Source organism: Stegodyphus dumicola, chromosome 3 (genome assembly GCF_044657685.1).
Source record: "Stegodyphus dumicola isolate Sdum_Otavi_A_Nest chromosome 3, ASM4465768v1".
Classification (NCBI taxonomy): domain Eukaryota; kingdom Metazoa; phylum Arthropoda; class Arachnida; order Araneae; family Eresidae; genus Stegodyphus; species Stegodyphus dumicola.
Window position 1 is genome coordinate 125644379 of NC_140770.1, and position 23517 is coordinate 125667895.

The following is a 23517-nucleotide window of genomic DNA, read 5'->3' on the forward strand; positions in this document are numbered from 1 at the left end:
ATCTGTAAAATTTCAGATTTTAAATTACTTCCAAAGGATTCAGATTTTACTTTTTTTATTTTTACTTTTTTTAACGTTTTGTGTGTTACCTTTATTAATTAAATATCATGTTCTACGTACTCAAATGATAAAATTCAGTTGAACAGCAAAATTGCAAAATAATTTTAAAATAAGGATATCTTTAGAATTTCCGAGACAGATCTCGTGTGAAGCTAAAATTTTTTTTCCGTAAAGTGTTGCTATTGCTCGCTTTGAAATCGTTTAATTTGTTAATCAAAAATTTTTTGAAGTGTTAAATATGAAATGGATAATAAAACTTTCAGATTCCAAATTAGGGCTTCCACATGGCCATATTCTATGGAAGATTACATTGTTCAAATTCTGATGGCTCTAGGTACCGTCGTTTTATCACAATGCAAGAAACATGCATACATTCATGCAGATTCTTCATTATTTAATTTATTTAAATAAACACAGGGCTCTAATATTTGGTGGCAACAATTTGAAAAGTGATTCGCCTTTTATAGTTTTCCACGCAAAATGCCAAAACGAAATTAATAGTCCTTCAGGGCAAATTGCCCCTTTGGAGTAAAAATTTTCTCTTGGCGTGAAATTTTTTTAAAATATTACTATATAGTTTCTATATAGAAATATTCCTATATAGTTCCTATACTAATATAACTATATAAGTTTATTACTACACAGTTGTCTGTACTAGTTCTATATAGACTATAAATTAGATAAGTAAGTAGATTTTGAGAAACTGTTTATCAGAAAGGGAAATATCACTATACACTTTCTATACAGAATATAAAATAAATAATTAAGTAGATTTTGAGAAAAAATTATTACCTATTTTCTTTCATCAAAGGCAAGAAAAATTAAATTACCATAAAAGGTTTAAAGATTAATATAATACTTTTTCTGTTAATTGTAATACTGTTATTTTCTGTTTATCAAAAAGATACTTTTTATCATTTTCTTTCAAAAATTATTACATGCATTAACGTTCTGAATGCATAAAGTTATGATCAAAGATGTTAGAAGACTTAATGGTACGGTTTTATGTAATTACCTTTGTTGAACAGGGACGCATACAGATACATTTAATTTGATTGTACAGAGTAGTGAGTATTTACCTCTTGCCTCAAGTGAAAAAATACTTAGCCACGGCTTTGTCTTTGGACTCACCAGACGTACATACGAAATCTATTTGTTGCGTTTTGAGTATTAAATATTCTAAAGCATGCATGAAGTTTACAAAAGAGCATTAAATTTATAAAAGAGCATGTACATCCAAATGTTGTTTAAAGTGGAATATAGATCTGGAGAAAATATACCCAATTTTTTTTAAAAGTCCGAAATATTTGTTTTTTAACATTTAGATTAGTAGGAAGCTAAATGTTTTAAGAATTAACCTTTTGTTAAATGATGGCCTGTGAATCAAAAATGATGGATGAGTTACGTGATTCTTCCCGAAAAGTACGCTCATTGATTGATAAAATAGTTTTGGTATTTCTTTTAGTATTATTAAACAATTATTTAATACTTTTAAAGTGAACAGGTAATTAACAGTTTGAAATGCTCTTTAACTCGAAATTACTTCGAAGTTCATGCTAACAAAGAAAAACTGTAAATTCCTTAACATCACACAATTTGGGGAAGGATCAAATTAATGTAAGTTCATTATCGTATTTCGATAATTTTTAATGTAAAAGACAAAACCAATTTTAATGTAAATTATTCTTCAAGATCCTGTTATTTATCTTCTTGACCTGAATGTTATCTGCATCAGATGCACGAGTGCATCACGACCTAAACAAAGAAATAGGTTAGGTTGTTTGACTATAGAAGAACACACAATGGTTATCTTCCTAAGGGGAGGGATGGCTTCGTGGAGGACTTTCTAAGGGGAACTGGCTGGTATTCACCTTACACATATGAAAAGCCACGAAAACTAATCGGGGTGCCAGCCCCTTCACTTAAGATCCAACCTGATTGACCCCCAGTATTCGGTAGTCTTAACCATTTGGTCACTGGTGGGATGGAAGAGAAAGAGAGAGTAGATAGCTTGTCAAGGTCTTGGAAATAGGTGTGAACAGGTGACAAAATTACTTTGCCCAATTCCATCCTATTTAGACTAACAAAGGCACTGGAGCTTCGGACCTAAAGGTCTTGTACGTAAGTGCCCTGGACCATTCCTAGTATACCTCAACAGATTCAGACTTAGGAATACTCCTTTTTGCGAATGCGGAGAGGAAGGCGACACGGACCATTATTACTTTCATTGTGTACATACAAAAATCTGGCACTTGAAGAAACCATCGGACTGTGCCTGGGCAATGTGGATGTCTAACCCTCTCAACAGAGTAGCCCTTGGTGAAATAGAGAAAATCTCAAGACACTGACCAAACAGAAACAACCGTGAATAATATTATGTTTCAAATATTCGGAATTTAAAGCAAATAACCAGAATAACGCTTGGTGCCTGCAGTTATCAATCTACAGAAACTGTTATTAGTATGTAATATTCATCTTTGTTACTTTGGAATTTTCCCCGTCGCGATGGTGCATAATTCCGTTTGGATCATGTCCGTGGTCAGAAGTCATCATAGCGGTGCACTCACTCACTCTCAAGAGGACTTTCTGCTCAACGCATGTTTTAGGCTTTTATATCGCAAAAATATACATATGCAAGCATCCATGCTTTCTCTGGGATTCGAACCCCAGTTCAACGATATGGCAACCAGCTCCGCTAATTACCGTACCGAACAAGGAACGTGCCTTATCCAGTTAACAGTCATTAGTTCCTTCTAACATTGATATACATACTTTAAAAATTAAATACACTAATTTCTACCGAACGAAATAAACTCATCAACTTAACGTCACTCAAACTTTTAAATACTTCCCATTCAATTTGAAATTCATTTTAGTGCTTCAAACCACTCTCGCAGTAGATTATCTCAACTGAAAAGCTTCCGTAAACAGAAAAAATTCGGGAAGAATCGTAGTAAAAAGCCGTAGCGAAAGCATTTCATAGTTCATGAAGTAAGATTTAAATGGACCGAGACCTGCAGCCTCATTATCTATTTTCACAGCATGGGTTTTCCAGTGTTTGTTGTTGTTGATAGGAGCTGTTCCAACGAATGCCGCTTTGCTGCTATTGTCCGCTGCCAAATAAGTCTGCCCGTCCGGACGACTCCTCTCTTCTAATCGCCGATTTGAAGTACTTGTGCTGTTACCTAAAAGAGTTTTTCTTTCTCTTTCTCCTTCTTAATTTTTTCCCCTCCTTTCCTTCAATGATGTTATTCAAATCTCTTTTTCGTTAATTTTTTTTTTAAAGTCTGCTCTGCATTTTAAGTTTTGAGAAAGTTATTCGAATAATTTATGTATTTCCGATTAAATCCACATTTGGATCTAGCTGATTGGTCCGCGAGTTTCTTTAAATCCTTTACAAAAGTAGCTGTTTTTTTTTAACATGAAATTACTGTCTGCATATCATTGGCACCATGCCAAAATCACGAATCTGAAACTAGTTGTCTAGAGAGGAAGCTATTAGAGTGTTAGAATAAAAATAGGTTTATTTTTTAAAGGCATTTAATAATTATATTATTAATCTCGTAGGAAGCAGTTTATTTATGTAATATAAAGTATTGAAAATTATTTTGAAAAACACATTCAAGTCAAAATTTGAAGATTCATTATTTAAATTTTTATAGTATGGTGCCACTAACATATGAAAAAAACTGCAGAATTGTCCTCACATTAAAAAAAAAAAAAAAAAAAAAAAAAAAAAAAAAAAAAAAAGATGCTATAAAATATACATTTTATAATGCAAATGATTTATTTTAAAGATTCTCAATAACTTAAAACTCCAAAATATAATTCAAGACTAGTAGAATTATCCGTAATTTCTTCCTGCTTCCTTTTTTTCTATTTTAGAAGGTTATAAAGAGAATACAGAAGCAAGTTTTGCATATTTACACGCAAGTCACACAATGTAACAGTCGTAAAAATGTACAATAAATTTAAGCCCCTTTTTCTTCTGATTCATTGTCTCTGGCATGTTGCCATTCTCCACAAAGTTTTATACAAGCAAGAACATAAAAACTAAAAATTTGTCATGAGTGCTGCTTTTAATTTATTTCATTACATAAACATATACATGCATAAATGTATATATTTATATCCATATGAGTCACATTTATGAGTGCTATGCTATGATTTGTTTCTTATAATAAATCAAAAAGAAGAATATTTTGGAAAAATTCAAGTTAAAAATAATTTGTAAACTATTGGTTTTCTTTTTTCCTTATATTTAGGTTTGCGCATTATAAAATTTATTTAGAGTCTAGTATGCTAATTATCTTAATTTTTTAAATATTTTTTATTTAATACTGCTAGGATATAATTACGCTAATTTTGTAAATAAATTTTATTCCTAAATCAACGGCACAAATCAGAATATAAGACGATACTTTTTATTTAAAATGTTGAAACTTGTGAGGATTTATCTATTTATTTTGACTAAAAGTTAATTTTGAGTTAAGAAACTTTTCTGTCGCTCTTCTTTTCACTCATGCTTTTCATGCCAGAATGTAAATGAGATAGCAAGCGTTTATTCAGATTGAGGGTGAAAGAAGAGTTATTAAGCGAAGGTTTCGCAAGCTGGCAAGAGTATTCTGCCTACTTGAGACTACGTTGTCACCGTGACTAAACAGCGATTTAATTCTGTGGCGTCGAGTGTTTCTAGCCATTAAGCTCGTCTCACCGGTTTTCTAGAAAGCAGAGCCTTCCTGCGCTTTACTTTATCCTGCGAGCCATTAGGCTAAACTAACTGCGTCTGATTTGAGTTCAACATTATTTGTTTAAGTTAAGCCAGAAGTGTTAGCTTATGTAAGCCCAAGTGATGCTGTCTGTGAAGCTCTTTGTGTTCAAATAAAAGGGCTGTTTACACCTTTCTTCTGACTTTGTCTACAGGATTATTCCCCTATAATTCTTCTAGAGCTCATAATTTTATAATTTTATGCTACCAAAGAGAGAATAATTCTATAAGCTTAAAAGGTTTCAAGCTCTCCGGCTTATAAGATCAGCCTACTGTTACAAAAATCACAAGTATAATTATCAGGCTAAAATAGGCTGATGTCTTTCGTCTTAAGAAAATACTAATAAAACTAACAAAATCTGAGAGGTTGTAACTTAACAGACAAGTAACAAGATCTAACGGATTAACAGGAATATCCGTTAGATCCTGTTACTTGTCTAATGTTACAACATTTATATAACATTTATGATGATGGTATTGCACTCACAAGAAGCAGAGAAAGACAATAGATATACAACCAAGCCTTCTACGGGACTCGAACCCATACCCTTGGTTTCTGAAAGCGCAATGTATATTTTGATTGCAAGATTTTTCATTGATGCTCTATCGATATTTTTCATTCTATAAGCTGAAATCATATTGCAGCCTACAGTGGACATTCATTTTATTTAGAACTTTTCTTTACATTTATTTAGCAATGTTTTGTGAATTTTAAAACCAGGAGCTTTCACTTTGCTTATATAAATTATGATACTTAGCTTTTACAAATATTTGTAAATGATATACTTAAAGGTAAATAAAATATAATTTTCATTAAAAAGGAATTTATTTGTATATCAACAATTTTTAGTTTTAAAATTTTAATCAGCCGTAACGTCTTAGGTTTATTTTAGAAAGATTTATAAATAATACAGGTAAGGGAAAATAAGAGATAATTTTTACTTAGAATGAGTTTATATTTCAAAAACGTTTAATTTATAACAGTTTTCTCATCCGTAACTTCTAAGGTTTATTTTAATTAACAAGCTGCTTTCTGATGTTGAATCTTTCCTGCACTTCCATTGGTTCGCTTACTGCACCAGAAAATGTAAATGAAGTGAGTCAAAATTAATCGAAATGAGTTGGTAACTGTAACCTGGCATGGTGAAATTCTTTTGTTTCTTCCTGTTTTTAACACTGTGCTACGAGTTTAATGAGACGATGAGAATATTTGATTGAAACAACGTTAGAAATCACGGAATAGGGAAATCAGGTTGTTAAGCCTGAAACCTAAATCTTGAATTGCACATAATCTGAGTGATTGTTGTCTATCAACGCGCAAGAAACACAGCTCAGATTGTTTTCCTTCTGTGATTCTGAGCTGAAGTGTGAAATAGATCTTTTAATTTTTAGAGTCATTAGACTTATTGGAAGCAGAAAAGATGAAAAATATGCAACCGCCTTCGCCGGGAATCGAACCACGGACCTCTGGAATACCGGCCCAGCGTGCTACCGTTACACCACGAAGGCAAGCTAGGGAAGTGAGAGAAATACCTTATAAATTATTCTCGCATTGTTGTAATTAATTAATATTCTGGAAACGAAAGGTAACGATGGGATAATAATTTGTTCTACTATACAAGAAATTAAAGTAGTGTTAAAAATAAGCTATTTATTTAACCTTATAAACCCAGTAAATAAGCAGACGACATCTATAAAAAGAAATTGAGCAACCAGCTATTCTGGAGCGTCTTCATCAAAGCAGATCAACTTTCGCTTTCTATAAGAAGGCAGAAGAAATAAAGGAAGATAAATGACTGTAACCACATTAGACCGATTTAACGACAGCAGAAGCTATTAAACAACAAACCTCAGCTCAAACTCGAGATTCTCCATTAATATATCTTTTATTCTTTAAAATATTACTCTGTTATGTAAATTCGTACAGAAGCTGAAATCGTGGAAATGCAATGAAATCAATTCCTTTGTCGCCGAAAATAAAAGTGTCTATTTCAGGTAATTTCAGACTACACTAGATAAATGAGAGAAAAGAGGAAGTAAAAAATTTAACCCTGAATGCAAAAGAAAGTTTGTTCCATTTATGGCTGATTCGAAGGAATGAGAACAAGAGATGGAATGATGATACAATTTTCTTTGCAAAGAAGAGAATTAGGAATGAAGAAAAGGAGCTTTTAGTGTATTCCCATTCCAGCTCATTTATCCTCATTATTGTCGAGAGGAAGAGAAAGAAGAGTAGTGGTAAGAAATATAAATATATATATCGGCAAAAAGTCGAAGGTACCCTTTGAAGAAGGAATGCATTCCCTCAACTAACGTAGAAAAAATATTACAAAAATAGAGGTTTTTATAAAGCGGGTCTTGTTACATGCACTCATTACATATTCAATGCTTAACACGGCATAGGCACATACACTTGCCATGAACGGAGAATAAGAAATGATTCTTTGCCTTCCTATTTAAAAATTCCGTGTTCCCTGCGGTACGTTTCAGGGTATGTTAGGATGAAGAAAAGGGAAAAAATCAAAATAATAGAACAAAAAGAAAAATTCTAGGTTTTAAAAAAAGGAAAAGTAAAAGAGGGGGCATTAAGTACAAGGAACCTGAGAATAAAGAGTGGGCGGGTGGAGAAAAAGAGAATTAAACAGACATCGAAGGAAATAGATGAAGAGAAGAACGTATATATTCTCGAAGAAAAGGAAAAAGAACGCCCATCGAGATTTTATTTTATTTTTTGACTCGAGAGAGGGAGGTCGCATTTTTTTTTTTACTGCCTACCTTGCTTCGTTAGGCGGCCTAGGTTAAGGAGTGATGGAGGAACAGAGAAAGAAATCATTAGTTCAGCCTCTGACAGTCCCTAGATGCTCTCCAGCATCTTTTAACTACATGCAAGGCAATAACCCTTTTGGCGATGTTTCTGTAACAGGAAGCTCGATTAGGCGCTTTTACTGCTATTTTGGCGAGTAAATCATCATGTTTTATTGTTTACATTCAACTTAATAGCAAATAACACATTTGAAAAGAATGACCATCTAATTTGTCTTAGTTTTGTTTATTTGAGGTTTTTGGTTTAAGAACATCAAATAAACAAGAAATTAAAATTATTAGCTATTCTTTTAGGACTTAATAAGAAATTTTGCATATAATTAGTAAAAGAAAAGCAAACAAGCTTGTTTGTCTCTCTCAAACAAGCGAAGGAATTTCTAATAAAATGAACATCTGTCTAAATTTATTTCTTCCGCGACTTCAGATTTGTTATTGAAGTGCGTTTTTACGTAACTAAAAAAAATGAAAATATGTTGCAAAAATTTGTTTTTGACTCACGTCTAAGGAAATAAGTATAGAAGTAATTATAAAAATAGTTAAATGCAAAGGCGAATTGAATTTAATAAGGAAAGGTAGTAATTTTATTAATACCATACATTAAGCAAAACTATTTAAAATTATTTATAAATAATAAAATAAAACTACGCTAGTCTTCACATATTACAAATTAATATATGTTGTTTACCTGATAGGATTTTTATAAGCATTCTAAACAATATAGTTATGTAAGGCAATTTGAGATTCTGCAATAGTATTTCTCATGAAATGTATAAACACCATCTCTTTAAATATCAAATAGACAAATTAAAAAGAAAATCTAAGAAAATTTTCCATAGCTCAATATTCTGAATAATTTAAAGACATAATTTTGTATTTTCGTGTGGTTGATTTTTGCGAATGTTTAAGAGTGTCGAATTTTATTACAGCATGACGCTTTGATTTTTTATGTTTTTATCAGATCTAAGCTCAATTAAATTGTCAGATTAGGGGAATAATTAAAATTGTTCTTATAATTTCCCTAACAAGTTATTTATAACCAAACATAAAGTATCATATATTATTTATTCTTAGAAAAAAATTACAAAGTTGTGAACTTATATTTTGTATTCAAATACGAAAAATTTCTAAAAACGGTGTTACATTTATTTTGAAAACGCCTTGTATAAAGTATTCCCAAAATTTTAGAACGATCCATTGCAATATGCTATCAAGTATTCATCGTCTATTTGTAGCGCTTATTCAACACATATTTGCTATTTGCAGCGCTTCCTACTATCTTATATAGCGGTTAGATAGATATATTTCGGAGCAGAGAGAAATGCTTTAATGCTCTTCTCGGGATTCAACATACAACATACTCGGGATAATCAACTATACTTTCCCGATATTTGAACTGCCGATCCTCCAATTACTGGCCAGATGTGCTTCCAGTTACTCTATGAATATACGAGGTAAGGAAGGAGAAAATCACTTACACATTGGTAACTGGAAATCCATAAATCTTCAATGCTAGATGATCATGAAGACCACCGATGATCATGGATTTTGAATTTGATAATTTTTGAAGGTCATCGAAGGTTACGGTCAGCGGTGTCTTCTGCTTTCATTTAATTTTAATAATTTATCTAAATTTATTTTACTTTTCTACATTAGGAGCCCATGTGTCTTATTCATTGACCTTCAGCCTATAAGTCAATGATAACGAGTGACGTTGAAGGTCACCACTGTTTAACTTTGTTTCAGTAATCTACTTAAACGGTATAATTCGAAGCATATGCTATTTGCTATGCATCCAGATGTCAGATAATATTTATCAATACCAGTAGCATTATTTTAATCAACAGAAACCATTTCTAATGGCATACATTCTGTATTGAGGAAAAAAATATGTATGTTCTTCTCCCCCTTTTATGGCTGAAATTTAATTTTTGATTAAAACATTTTGCAACAATTATTATCTTAAAATGCATTTCTCCTATTTATACTGTGTTTTTATGTTGCTCATCTGATTACATTTAAAAAGTTCACTTAACGCAGCGCTTTCTCAGCCTTTTTAGTTTGGTTATGCTAGCGCGTATGAATTCAACTGAATTTTGTTACCCTTTGATGAGACTAGATTCAAATTCTAGATAAGTTGTAAAAGTTTATAGCTGTTATGAATTTGCGGAGTAGGAGAATTTAAAATCCGTCCATTCGGAAGTTATGTCGAGAGGTCGAAGAGAAGAGAAAAATGATAAGAGACCACATATTCCATACCCATATCAAGCGAGATGGAGTTGGCGCTAATCAAAAATCAAGTATGTTGTCATTAATCTTTTATTTTACATAGACTTTTATCGAAATACAAGAAAATACAAACAAAAATAAACAACCTTTGCATCATGAGACCTCATCAGCGGTCGAGTGGTTAAAGGCCGTTGAATACTGGATTTGATCTCAGGTGATCAAGCTAGCTTATGTCCAATTTTCGTTGTTGTGTAGAGTAAAAGACGACCTAATTTCCTTTAGAATGTTTCCCACGTGGACATCTTTTCTCTTAGGTATATAGCCCTTGAGTGCTTTATCATAGTCCAATAATCTGAACTTGTGCACTATGAAATAAGGAAGAAATATCAATAAGGATAGGAAGAAACAGACAGAAGGGCATGCTCAAGACAAGACACAAGAAATTTTGAATACTGATCTGACAATAAAATAGTGTCACCGAATGAAAATTCTCCCCATTATACTTCTCGAAAATACCATTAAAATGTTGAAAATATTTTTCGGTCAAAATATTAATTGGATTATTTTGGTTTCCTGCGTATTTTAAATTGCCCTGGATGAATCAGAATTTTTAATTAATTGTAGTCGTCGTCTCTGCCATTACCTTGAATAATCTGGAATTGGCTGTATTTCTTATTAAAATAACAAAATAATCGTTACATTTATAAATATTAACCGTAATCTTCAATTTCAAAATCTGGAAAGCTATATATCTTTTCCAATATATCTTTGATCATTTTCCATTATTAATTCAAACGACGATATAAAAAAAATTTAAAAAAACATAGGTGCAAAAAATGCGAGCTAGATATAGCTTTTTCTCCTTCCTTATCCCACCCACCCCCGAAAAAAAAAAACTGTGATAACTATAGAAATACACATTCTCTTATACCCTTCTGTCCTCGGCATCCCAAACAGGGTCCTCTCTTGAGTGCTTATTACGATTTTTAAGGGAGACTTAAAAAATATATTTAAAAAATGGTTGGAGGGGGTATGGAGAAAAATTGATCAAGCCTGCGATTCCTCCTTTCCATCCCCCCTTCCCCATTCAGACGATTTTTGCTCGTGTCACCAGCCCCCTACCCTCTTTGTCTATATCTTTCTTACATCTCCCGATCTGTCTATCTGTTCGTTCTGTTGTTGCTGATAGTAGGAGGTGGCGCGCATATCTTTGCTCGCGTTACTATAGTAACCGATGTATATAGATATATGAATCTTTAGAGTGAAAAAAAAAAAAGTACCTTTCGAACATTACAAGAAAGAGAGAAACGTCAAAGTTGTCGATCGCCACCGCAGTTTTAATAACTTGGGATTTTCTTGCTTTTTCTTTTTATCTTCCCCTCGATTTTGCCCCCCTTGCTTTTCTTTCTCTTAAGGGCAGTTTTCTGCTACGAACGTATAAGGAGGGGACAGGCGAAGGGTGGTCGCTTCCGGAGAGAAAGATATCGTCTGATGCTGCGACCTCTCAAATATTCTCCAGCGAATGAAAAATCTTTCTTTGACGTAAGTAATTAGGTACGGCGTTTTTTTTATTCTTCCCCCCCCATCTATGTGTTGTGCCCCATTTTTATTATTGTTATTTCCAGGCTTCTCTTTAAATTCTCGTTACCATGGAAACAAAAAAGGTTTGTGAAATCACTACTGGCACTACAGCTATTGCCAAAAAAAGGGGGGAGAAAGGGTGAACGGTCAGGATTCGGCCATAAATTAAAAGCAGAAAAAGGGGATTCTCACCAGAAAAGGGGGAAGCATTACTGGAGTGGATTCCACCTAAAGGGCTGTTCTCCACCTCCCACTTTTAAGAATATGTTAATCAGGCGGGGCATGCACTGGTAGCAAGGGTGAAAATATCTTGAGTTATGCATATTGATTTTGACAGTGCATAAAATATCAGCACCCGTCATTAAAGGAATCGATAAAGAACTCGTTATCTTTCTACAATCATCTTGAGTTTTACCCATCGATATATACATATGTTCTTGTATATAATATGTATGTATGCCCTTGTATATATATATGAATATAAATACGTACATGTGCACATATATGCATGTGAGTATGTATGTGCATGTATACATGAATTCAAATTTGTATATTTAAAGCAAAATTTAATAAGATGATGGCATGAGATTGTAATTTAACACCTCAAATAACGGTTTACTATTAAAGTTTCAATATATATATATATATATGTTCAAGTAGATGTTCAAATAGAATATGAAAAAAGATGCAAGACTTTCAAGTAGAATATGAAAAATGGTTATTTTAGACAGATCCACAATTGCTGCCATCTTCTGGCCTTTTAATCTTTTGAATTCAATTTTCCTCTAGAAGACGAGCAGTATTTTCATATAGCAATATCTTAAATGGTTAACCTTCACGAGAATCATCTCAACTAATTCTCGACATATGCTACCAATTCTTTCATTGTAGAACATGAAGGAAATGAATTCTCTTACCATGATCAAAGGCACTTCTTTTATTTCTTTGGAATTAAGACTTTCTTCAGTCACAAATATAACCACAGATTGCTCACGATACTAAATTTAAGCATTTCAGAATAAACTAACTCCTCATTTTATTCCTTAAACAGCCAGAAAAGAATGAATACCATTTTCTTAACGAAACTTTCAAATTTATTCATTTAATATTTCCATTGTATACCTTCAAGAATTTAATACCAACTTTTTTATATATATGAAGCTAGAAATAGTTGAATTTACTTATGCGTATCATATTACTTGTAAAATATACTGTAAATACACTTAAAGATGTTCATGCATCTTTTATGTTAAATATTTTTATAGTGTATTTACATTGCGTTCAAATTTTGTAGCATATAAGACACATTGCAAAGTTTTTATGATCTGTTTTTGCAAGACCAAATTATCTGTCTATTCAACACCAGGATTAACATTGGTTTAATATGATACGAAACCTGCAGCTGTCTTATATGTTGTAAAGCCCACCAGCGGCCGAGCGGTAAAATCGCTCAACACTGGTAGTTCGGTCTGCGGTTCGAATCCCGCGAACGGGCTGGCTGCATGGGCGTTTTCGTGGTTTTTCCCATGTGTCACGTGTATAAGAGCCAGTTTCCCTTAGAAAGTCCTCCACGAAAGGCATCCCTCCCTTAGGCAGATAGCCCTAGTGTGCTTTGCCGTAATTTCAATACACACACACACACACTTATATGTTGTAAATATTAGAAGTAAAAACTAAGTAGACAGAATGTAATAAAACGAAATTTTTATGATATTGAATGACATAACAGACGAATGTTATGCTAACTATTCAAAATATTACCAACCTTTTCAAATTTGTTCGGTATTTCTGAGGGTTATTCTGAGGGTCTTAGGTCTCTGAATTATCCAAGACACTACGGACAATAACATATTTATACGAAAAGACGTCATAATGTGATTTGCAAAATTCAAGCCGGCAAGTTTTTAGAGTAAAAGAAACTATTACAACTCAGAATTATTGAAAAAATTCAAAAGAATGTAAGAAGAAATTAATTATAATACAACTATAAAATTCTTCAGTTTCGTCTAAAAGAACTTAACCACTAATAAGTTACAAACATAAAAAGAAAATTCTTAAAAATGAACTATGGGAATTTAGTTTGAGTAATATGAACACAAATGTGTATAATTATGAATCTACTTAAAAATTCCCTTGCTTCGACGAAATTCACATGTCTACAGATCGCCTAAAAGTTCAAATTAACCAAAACCTAATAAATGTAGATTGAGTTAGCTTACATTTATTAGGTTTTGGTTAATCATTGGAAAAGAAAAACCGACAGAGCTTAAGTTCATAGTAGCTAATTTTAAACAGTTAAGGTGTTAATTATAAATTACAAAGAATAATATATAGTGAAGTAAAATAAATTATGGGAATTATTTTTAAAATAAAGGAGTAATAAAACTTTCTCTAAGACAATAAAAATTTAATATAACAGTGAAAATGGCAAACAGAAATACACAGAAGGAAATACGTACGAATAATATAAAAATATCCATATATTCTCGAATTCGAGTCTGAATGGCTTTTGAATCTGTCGAATTCTTTACATAAAGAAATAATGAGATCAAAGAGGAAAAATACTTATTATTAAAATCTTTTAATTACAGAAAAACTTGAAATCTATGTTTAAAGAAAAACAAGCTTGAAAATATAGTTTCTATTACATTTATTCGGATACTGTACTTAGATTAAGCAAATAAGGTGCACATTTAAAACCACTGAATCTTGAAGTTTGTTTTTTGGGAATAATTTAACAAAATCCTATAAGTAATATTTCAGAGTTTTAATGAGTACAGACATTAGCATATGAAGCTGAGGACAGAAGAAGTCCGCATTGAGACTTTGCTAATGTAATCTGAAACAGTAATTAACAGATACATGCAGTTTTTGAATTTCAGTCTCCCCATACAAACTTACATCATATGAACTTGGATTTTCAGCTTGGATCATAAAAAGAAACTTAACAACATAACTTAACAACAAACTAAACTTAACAACAATACTAAATATTCCTTTTTTCTCGGAGATTTTTAGCCCAAAGTCGCAGTTTGCCCAGATGGGCTATTAATTTCGTTTCGGCATTTTACGTCGTCTACTATAATACGGTGTTTCACTTTTCACACTGTTGCCACCAAATATTACCGCTATGTATTATATTTAAAGAAACTAAACAATGAAGAATCTGCATAAATGCATGAAGGTTTCTCCCATTGTAAAAAACAATTGGTACATTAGAGCCATCAAATTTTGAATAACGTAGTCCTCCAATAGAACATGAGCACTTGGAAGTCCGAATTTTGAATTTCGAATTTGGCTTTATTATCTATTTCATATTTTGTAAAACATGTAAACGAATTTTTTATTAACAAACTCGATGATTTCGAAGCTAACAATGCCAACACTGTACGGTAAAAAACATTTTTATCTCTAGCGCACGAGTCTGTGGATCGGAAATTCTAAAGATATGCTCTTTTAAAATTATTTTGCGATATTGCTGTTGAATTGAGTTTTATGGTTTAAGTGCGAAGAACAGAATAGTTGATAAATAAAGTAACGCACAAAGCGTTAAAAAGCGCCCCTTCGGACGTAATATAAAATCTGAAAGGCTTTCAGATTTTTTTTCCTTGTTTGTTTGCTTGTATTCGTTCATTATTACTTAGTTGGAGTTAATTGGATGTTTAGAACAAAGTATTCTGAAAAATGTAAAGTTTTCAGTAAAAAAAAAAAAAAAAAAAAAAATGTGTAGATGGAGAAAAGGGAAATAATACTAAAGTCTTGGAAGAATAATATGAATATATGTTGCTTTCACAGAAACATTTCACACAAAATTTAATTCATAATTTTCAATCTGAATAACTTAAAAAAATTACTTTCCTCAGCAAAATTATTTGTACATCGTAAATAGTACACGAGATTTTTATTTTAAATGTTAAATGTGATTTGCGAGCAAATGAAGAATATAAGAAGCAAAAAAGTGGAAGAACTTTTATTCTTCTTTATGCTCATAAAATAATGATATGTTCCATTTCAGAGAGGAAATTAATTTTTAAATCAAAGATTATCTCCTTCAAACTTGATTAATCAACAGGATTCTCTCATATCGAATTTAAAGTCGGAAGTAATTATTCTTCCTATACTTAAATGACCCTACTATTTAAGGCTTCTTCCAACTCATATGAAAATATTACGTAAAAGTTCAAAATTTCAAATAAAAAGTTGATTAGGTTTTATAAAAATAAAAAATAATATCAATTTCTTGTAGAAAACATTTTCGAAATTAATGATAATTTTGAATAGGTATTGCATTAAATAAATTTCAAATTCCTACTGTTAAATTTTTGATTCATTTGAAACTCTTTAAAAGAAGTAATTTGCATCTCTATTTACGTTTATTATTATAATTGTCAAATTAAAAATTTTATATAATAGTCATGGATAAAAATAATAAAATATTTGGCTAAAAAGAGTACTCTTCGATAAATGTATAAATATTTACAAAAATATGTTTGATATATATAAAGATGAAATTAAAAGTAAACATCAGATGTCTTTTCAGAAAAATTCAGAAATCCTTTTCAGAAATATTGTCAACTTTGATGCGAAAGCTTCCGTATTTAGTAGTTTAGTCCCATTCATGAAACGGTATGATCCATCATTGATAACAAATATTTGAATGTCAGCTGTTTGGCCTTGCCATATGACATGGGTTCACAAAATAAACAAATATTTCATAGTTCAATATTTCTGACTCCAATATACGCGATTGGGTTTCTTTCATTACAAATACATTCTATTATTAATAGATTTTGCAATTTATCAAGGAGTAATTTATCTGAATTTTTTATAGCATTTTCGTGTATTGCATCTTTGCAAAAGATAATTTTTAGAGTAAATTAATTTTAATGAAAAATTTCACTGTTTATATTCCTATCTATAAATAACAGATACAGACCTTTATTAACAAAACTGAATTTATAGAAAACCAATAAAAAGCGGGGAAGTCGATTTGGATAGCATAATAACAAATATCAAGGAAAAAATTTTCTCCCAAAATTAGCTTGATTTCTTATCTCCTATGCTACTGCCAAATATCAAAATACGACAAACACAAAGAAAGCAAAAGGAAGATATTTAAGTAATTTTCCCAAATATAGATTTCCCACATAACATTTGTTAATTTTTTTCGTATAAAATTGTAAGCTATCCGTTTCAAAGTATAAGTAACAATTTTTGAAAATGTAAGTATGTAATGTTCATAAGCATTTTTAAAAATAATTTGTTTGTATTAATTCAGTATTTTAGCTTCCTCGAAGAGTTTTTTTTAATTAGAAATACCTTAATAATTCTTTTCTACCTTTCTTCAGAACTAAAGATGACAGAACATTAAGCATTGCTGACATTCCAATAATTGACAATATCCTTAGTTGGAATTTTAAGAAATTAATAAGGTGAAAGAGATAAATCTTATAAGATTGTAGAGTCATTAGGATATTTTTGAATGCAGGAAACATGAGCAATGAGCATTGCTCTCACCGGGACTCGAACCTGGATCACTTGCTGCATATTAAAGAAGCACAAAGGCAACTACTGTAGAGTCATTAGATTTTTTTTGAAGCAGGAAACATGAAAAAATGAACTCGAACGAAAATATCTTATAAGGTGTTTTCTCTCTCCTTTCCTCATGCCTTCGTGGTGTAGCCGGAAACACGCTCGACGGGTATTCCAGAGTTCCGAAATTTGAATCCTGGTCAGGGAGCTGGGAATTTCTTTAGTTTCCTGAAACCGAAATTATTCTAAATGACTGTATAGTAGCGACCGAGGGTTTTTTTTTTCTTTTAAAGGTGATGAGTGATAATTTGTTACTGCCAGGATTTGGCGATTGGGTTCTCCCTCCCCTGTCGCCCTTTAAAAGGGAGATTATACAGGGTATTTCTCCCTCCTTTAATGTCTTCCTTCATTGTGTAACTGGAACCACCGCATATTCGGGAGTTCAGGAGTTCGAATCCCGGGGAGAGGATTTCAAATTTCTTCAGTTTCTTGACATCGATATAATCTAATGACCATGCAGCTTAACAACGGGAGAAATACTGTTTACAGTTACAAAACATTTTAAATCATGTTTTTGTTTTACAAACAACAAAAGCCAACAAACGATAATAAATTAAAATTTCAACAAATAACGCTATGTGTATGAAATTAACTCTTTTTTAACATGAAGGGAGCAAAATATTTGACAGAATTTAAGTTGCTATAAAAAAGAGGCTGCAGTTACTAGAAAGTTCAATTTTAATAATTTTGTCATTTTATTACATTTTTCTTGTGTAATTTTCAAAGGAAAACACAACTGGTAAGGATAGTGCTGTAGTAAATTAAAGAAATTTCAAGAATAATTCTTTCAAAAATTTACTTCTTAAATATTTTTGCAGTAAGATTTAAGGAATTAATTATCTTATTAATTATCTTATTAATTATTGTTATTTATTACATATTCATTTTATTTAGTTTAAATTGATTATTATACCAAATTATCTTTAAAAAACTTAATATCGTATTCAGTTGCACTTATTTATATTTGATTATTAAAATTTCAAATGTTAGAATTAAAATATATCTATTTACAAAAGGCATAAATAAATATCCCTCGAGTTTTTAAGATGTGTATACAATTAAGTATATAATAATTTTAAAATTTTGGGTACTGTAAGTGCTGTAAGAATATACACTAGAAGAGCAGGATACAAGACTGTGATGATTTACTTGTGTCTTTAGTTGCATTTGCAAAGACATGAAGTGAATGTACTTCCTGCATCATAGTATGATACAATGTTGCAGTTCACCAAAAAGCTAGGCCTGTGCTTTGCTTCATCATAACAATGCTAGGTTTTGGGCAGAAAAGACAAAAGCAGTTTGCGTAATTGCAGGTGGCGGTTTCTACAACAGCCTCTGTGCAGGCCGAACATAAGTGTCTCAATGTAAATGTGAAAAAATAAAACTGATTTCTCCATAAGTGTTTCATGTAGTACTTCGGAGAATAAGAACAATGAATGTTAAACGAAATATTTTTTCTTTTACTGGCCGGGCGCTTTATTTAATAGCGATTAGCCTTGCTGCCACTTCAAGTGCCGGAAGTGGTGGACATTTCATTCCGGAAGCCCCTAATAGGTGGCCATCGCGTCCTAGAAAGGCATGGACAGTTACAACCATGTCGTCCTCTGGATTCGAGCCCGGGAGCATAGCTACGGAAGTCAGTGTCACTAACCAACATACCTGCTGTGCGACATGTTCAATGAAATAATTATCGCAAATATATATATGTATTCCTACTTTGTTACCTGGCCCGGTGAACTTAGTTTTTTAGTCTTATATGCTAATAAAGTGTGTATTTTTTGTTTTAGAAGTTATTGATTATGTGATTTTAATGTTCCGGTTAAGGATTTTATCCTTTAGCTAATCTGCATGCAATAGTTATAGAATTACCAACAATTTAAAACTTTAAGTGGCGAATTAAGCCTAACCAATCGCAATTTGTTTACATTTGAAACTCACTAGAATAGTGAGTTAAGCCACTTTTTGTCGAGTGGGACCAAACGTTAACTTCAGCATCATTCTTATCAGTTTTGTGCACCAAAAAATTTGCCTTCCTGCCCGCTGGCCTAATTTCTTGTTTGTTTGCGCAGAAACACTAATTTTAATTGAAAAATTGTTTTTTTAACTGTTTCAACTGTATTTGGTATTTTATATTTTTCTGTATTTTACAATTTTTAATGAAGAAGTTTTAAGCATCTTTGCTTTGCCACGAAGTGAGACTTGAATTAATTGAATGAGAATGTATCTGAATCAAATTCGAGGAGAGAAGTTTAGATGAAATGCAACAAAAATTGTGTATAATTCAAAAGGTCATACAAGGAAGTCATATGTCGTCCATTTCCGATTTTTTTTTTAAAATTGAACCGGAGGAAAATTAGACTGTGAAATTTCACTAAATCAGCTCTTTTTGTATTCTTTTTAACTTAAGAAGCCTCAAACTTATTTTTAGTTAGAATTTCCTTCTCCTTTCAAATTTATAAAATTCAGTTCCCATTTCAAATTTAGATCAACATCTATATCATGGTTGTCTTCCTGTGTTTACTTTACCATATTATAGAAAATGCTAAGCAATTTGCTCCTACGCAAAAAATGAGAGATATTTATTTATTCATATTTCTTTGAAGTCGAGCTATCGCTTATGCGCTGAATAACTTAATTTCGACGAAAATAATTACGAAATATTATCCTCGCCTGCAATCTATCTGGAGCATGATTATTCCTCTAAGAACTGGTTGCTCAAATTTCTTAAGCGACGCGAAAGAAATAATCTTTCACAGACAGCGCCTTGCAATTTATCGCTACTTAAAAAAAGAAGTAGAGGCGAGTGCTTCTTTTCCAAAAATGAATTTTAAGCCGCGCCAATATTTCATACGCATTCAGAAACTAATCATAATTTCAAATATGCTCCACGTCACCGACAAAAGAAGCACCGGGGGAAGAAGCGAACAAAATAATAAATAAAACACATTTTTAAGCATCTCCCGACAACAAAAGCAAAATTTTTATCATTAGGATCATGGCTGACAACTTGTAAAACCCTTATTATTTAAATTCAGTCCCTTCTGCTCTTCTATAAAACACCATCATTCTTATCAGCGCTGGTTGTAGTAGTCCGACGCCAGCGCCTCTACTGGCAAGGCTTGTAATCTTCCACTCGCAGATTATGCTACATATTGAATGTGAAAGCTCGTTTTCCTTATTTACTTAAAAACTCCTTGCCCGTGTGAAATACCTCCCGACTTCTTATTGGTCGATAGAACGAAGGGTTGTCCTTTAGGCTGAGAGTTTCTTTCCATCCCCCCATTTTTGTGCCGGGGCTCTCTACTTTTGTTTCATTTTCTTCCCCCTCCTTCGTAAAAATCTTAGATTGAGTCCTCATTTTGTTTAGCTTTTTGCTCATCAGAAATGCTTTTTGAGCTCTTGGAGTTGCATCAGTGAAAAGGAAAGAGATGGATAACATGCTCAGATACAGTTGTAAGACACAATTTGTTTTAACTTTTTAGCTATTCCTGCATCTATGTATCTATCTAGTATCTATAGCCATCTTTCAGCTATATTTTTAGCGTATCTTTATCCTTTTCACTCGGATGCTGCAAATAAATTTATATGCCTATACTATATACCGTATCGGCCCAAGTATAAGAGAGATTTAAATGTATGTACACAGCATATTTGCATTTTTGAAGCTACATTTTATTAAAAAAGGACTTCGGTACATAAAGCTCTTTTAAGTGTGATGTGTTGTTGAAGGCGATTTGCAAGAAGAGGCCTATAAAAGTCAGTGATGTTCAAATAGCGTTTTGAGGAATCTTGGAATTCCAAGCAACTTTTCAAGGGGATCCGCAAGTCAAAATTAGAATTGAGAGATTGAAAGATTTTTTTGAAAAGTACTGTAAACAACTTTCTTTATGTCTTCCTGAATGGTAACCGGAAAAATGTTCGCAGGAAAAAAGCTCACAGGAAAAATGCTCAAAGAATAATGCTCCAATCTAATGTTTAGTTATAAATGCTCACAGGAAAAAAGCCCACACAGAAATATGCCCACACAGAAAAAAGCTCACATGGAAATATGCTCACACGGAAAAAAGCTCGCATAGATATATGCACACATGGAAATAAGGCCACTGATAAATAAAATACATAGAAATATCCTTACATTAATCAATGAATAATTAATCGATTTGAACATCGTACACCTACTAGAAAGAGAGAAAAGATTAAGAGTTTTTATATCAAATCAGAAGAACAAATTTTGACTAGCCACAATAAAATTTGCAGTCAAAACAGGGGATAACTAATATATAAAAATGCGAAACAAAATTGCTATTATGCTTCATTTAAAGGTAGGTAATCTTACGAATAGGGAGAAATTTGCTTAAAAATAAGAATCAAAAGACTGCAGCAGAATACATTTATTTATTAATTTATTTACTATTTATTATTTTAAATTTCTTCTGTAAAGTTTTATGTTCTGTTGTGTTACATTCTACATTTGGTACTTGGGATTGCCCTCGGGCTTTATAAGGTACTTTTTTCCTTCATATTGCGGGCCTTCTTAGTGCAATTGGAAAAACGTCCGGCTAATAGTAACTTCGAATCCGAGTACATTCCACAATTTTAATGTTTTATGCTTCAATAAAAAGTATACTGAAGAGTAGTTTCCGAACTAGAATGTGGTTCGACGATAATTCGGCACTACTAGGGTTTGGCGATTAATTCCCAACCTTCGCAGTTGACCTTTTAAATGGGAGGAAAGTTAAGGTATTTTCTCCCTCCTTATCGTGTGCCTTCTAGAGATTATTACGAATTTTTGTATACATGTAAATAATTTTAGTGAAGTTATGTTTAAAATTGTAATGGCTATCTCCTAAATTGGCGAGATATCCCCTAGCTGGCGACACTTTGGCGACTTTTGTCGCCAAATTTTAAGAGAAATCACCAAAAGTCGCCAAGTTTGGCTACTTTTTGGCTACATTTCTGTCCGGCCCCTGTATAGCTAATTGGTACTGCAACTGAATAACTAATGGTACCTGGCCCTTAGATGTAACTTTAACCGCATATGCCTTCCAGCAATTTCGAGAAATGGAATTTACTGGAGATTTCTCTGTGGCCGGGGGAAAACTATATAACAAAGGAGAGAAAATCTGCTCTTAGTTAATTAGTTTAGCATTAATTCAGAGTATCGAGATATCTTCGTCTGAGCTTCGCTGTTTAGATGCGCTTTGCATTGAGTTGTGTTTAACGTTCTTAGTAGTTTGAATTGTAACTACTTTTATACGAGTATTTTGTGAAACGCTCCAAAACTGTTTCTTTAGGTGAAATAAATTTTAGCGAGCTTCTGTGTGCATTCAATGTATTGCGAACTCGTTCGCACACAACAATATAATTAGAAACACATCCAAGCTAACATTCGGGAGATCCAGAGTTCAGATCCCGGCGACAGTATTGCACATTTTTCATGTTTCCCTCTTCGATAAAATCTTTTTGAACGTACTTTAGTATTTTTATTCTTATTTTTAAACAAACATGCCTATTCATGCTGGCAAGTTTGGCTCTTTATTGACCTATAACTGCAATTTAATTTTTCATTTCTAAAGTTGCGTTTTGCGTAAAGAATTTTTTCTGTAACAAACGCGTTAACGAGTTAAAAATGATGAATAATATTATTATGAATCGTATAATGAATTCGGTTCTGCGTTGCAAATTGCATGCGAATTTCGTCACATATTAAACGTGGCCTAAATGTGTTTTACTTTATGTTTTAACAGCATGTAAATTTTAATAATAGTCTGCGAATAAACAAAAATAAGTAAAAAGCAACAAAAAAGAAAAGAGCCAAAAACAACAACAACAACAACAACAACAAAAAAAAAAAGTCTGCAGGTTTCAGATTTTAAATTACGTCCAAAGGGGAGTTTTTATAGCGTTTTGTGTGCTACCTTTATTTATGAAATATCATGTTCTTTGCACTTAAACCATAAAATTCAGTTCGATAGCAATGCTGCAGAATAATTTTAAAATGAGCGTATCTTTAGAATTTCCGATACACAGTTCCACGCGCTGGAGATTAAAAGGTTTCTTTTTCCCTGTAGAGTGTTGCCAGTGCTCGTTTTTGAGCGTTGAGTTTGTTACTCAAAAATTCGTTAACGTTTTACAAAATATGAAATCGATCATAAAACACATTTCAAATTTGGTCTTCCACATGCCCATATTCGTAGGAGAATTACATCATTCAAAATTCGATGGCTCTATGTACCGTTGTTTTATCACAATTCGAGAAATATACAATCATTTATGCAGATTTTTCATTATTTAATTCCTTCAAATATAATGCAGGACTCTAACATTTGGTGACAACAGTTTGAAAAGTGAAACGGACATTTATAGCGATTCAACGCAAAATCGCAAAACGAAAGCAATAGTCCTTCAGGGGCGAAGCCCCTTTGGATTAATGAACGAATTTCTCATTATTATACTACCAATGAATA

General features: G+C 32.2%; 1 long non-coding RNA gene across 2 annotated transcripts in view; it reads right to left on the minus strand.

Annotated features, from left to right (window-relative positions):
* Positions 1-23517, minus strand: part of LOC118188664 (uncharacterized) — a 488598-nt gene that overhangs the window by 170875 nt on the left and 294206 nt on the right. The window contains exon 1 of one of the 2 annotated variants that reach the window (XR_004758143.2): positions 10024-10237. The exons of the other annotated variant lie outside the window; for it this stretch is intronic. This is a non-coding gene — a long non-coding RNA (uncharacterized LOC118188664). Of the gene's footprint in view, positions 1-10023; positions 10238-23517 lie in introns of those variants that run through there. 2 annotated transcript variants of the gene reach the window in all.